The sequence below is a fragment of the Carlito syrichta genome, unplaced genomic scaffold, assembly GCF_000164805.1.
Source record: "Carlito syrichta isolate Samal-C Ts95f unplaced genomic scaffold, Tarsius_syrichta-2.0.1 Scaffold305686, whole genome shotgun sequence".
Taxonomy (NCBI): Eukaryota; Metazoa; Chordata; class Mammalia; order Primates; family Tarsiidae; genus Carlito; species Carlito syrichta.
In genome coordinates, this window is record NW_007249782.1 from 282,545 (window position 1) to 284,277 (window position 1,733).

Consider the following 1,733-nt stretch of genomic DNA (forward strand, 5'->3'; position numbering starts at 1 on the left):
AAAACTAGTGGGATATCTGACCGTGTTTTTGTAAAACTAATCTATCAATGTCTGGTTCGATGGAAGTGGTGACAGTTCTTAGTTCTCAAGGTGCTTGTCAGAAACGTTTGTTAGAATTTTGCTCTTTGTGTGCTTCATAATTGAAAACAGCTGTTCACAAATGTATGTGCTGCCAAAAAGTGATGTCATGAATAAGGCATGATTGTGAACTTCAAAAATGGGCTCATGAAGAAAATAAATGCTAATACACCTATGATGTTAAAAGATTTTGGATGGCTGCATTACCAGCTGTTCTGGGCCACATGTGACCCATAGGTCCCGGGTTGGTCATGCCTACTCTAGCTTATTCTTTCTAATATTTGAACTTGAATATTCCAAAGTATAATTGTATCTCAATGTATTCATTCAGTTCTCTCAATCTCCTATTGAAAATGTGTTACTGTAGTTCTAGATTTTTACCATTATAAACGTGCAAAAAACAACTTTTATTTTTTTATGTCCTGGTACTTTTATTTCTTTTCTTTTCTTTTTTTTTTATAACTTTTATTTCTTGAAGGTAGATTTTAGAGAGAAGAATTTCTGGTTTGAAGAGTGTGTGTGTTTTTCATTTTAATAGATATTGTCAGCTTTCCAAAAAAGGCTGCAGTTGTTCACAATGCCATTAGTACTGTATTCTTTTCACCACAACCCCATCAGAAGATTTGCCCATCTGATAAGTGAGAGCTCATTGTTAATTAATTTACACTTATCTGACTAAGGAAATTAGACGTCTTTTGATATATTTACTTGCCATTCATATTTTTTCTTCTCTGAATTCTTTTTTTTTTTTTTTTGAGTTGGAGTCTCACTCTGTCGCCCAGACTGGAGTGCAGTGGCACACTCACGGCCACCCCAGCATTCACCTGCTGGGTTCCAACGATCCTTCCACCTCAGCCTTCCAAGTAGCCGGAACTACAGGCGAGCACTACCACGCCCGACTAATTTTTGATTTACTGTAGTGATGAGGTTGCGTCAGGTTGCCCAGGCGAACCCACAGGCTCAGCAATCCACTCGTCTCGGTCTCTCAAAGTGCTGGGATTACAGACTGAGCCACCAAGCCCGACCTCTGAATTATTTATTCATGTATTTTGCCTGCTTTCCATTGTATTTTATTAGCAGTTTACAAAAAAACACTTTGTATATTATGATTAGTAAACTTTTATCTGTCATAGATGTGGAAATGTTTTTTCCAATCTTTTGTCTATTACTTTTTAAAGTATTTATGAGCCGGGCATGATGGTTCACACCTGTAATCTTAGCACTTTGGGAGGCCGAGGCAAGAGTATTGCCTGAGTCCAGGAGTTTGAGACCAGCCTGGACAACATAGTGAGACCGTGTAGCTACAAAAAAAAAAAAAAAAAAAAATTAGCTCGGCATCGTGGCACGCACCTGTAGTCCCAGCTACTTGGAAGGCTGAGGTGGAAGAAGGATCGCCTGAGCCCAGTAGGTTGAGCTGCAGTAGCTGTGATTGTGCCACTACACTCTAGCCTGGGCAACAGAGTGAGACTCTGACTCAAAAACCAAAAAATAAATAAAGTATTTATGTATTCAGGTATATTTATTATTTATTCTAAGTTTCTATTTTTGGTTAGAAAAATCTTCCCTACACTAATATATTGTCTCCTAAGTTTTCTTCCAAGTTTTTTTTTTTTTTGAGTTGGAGTCTCACTCTGTTGCCCAGACTGGAGTGCAGT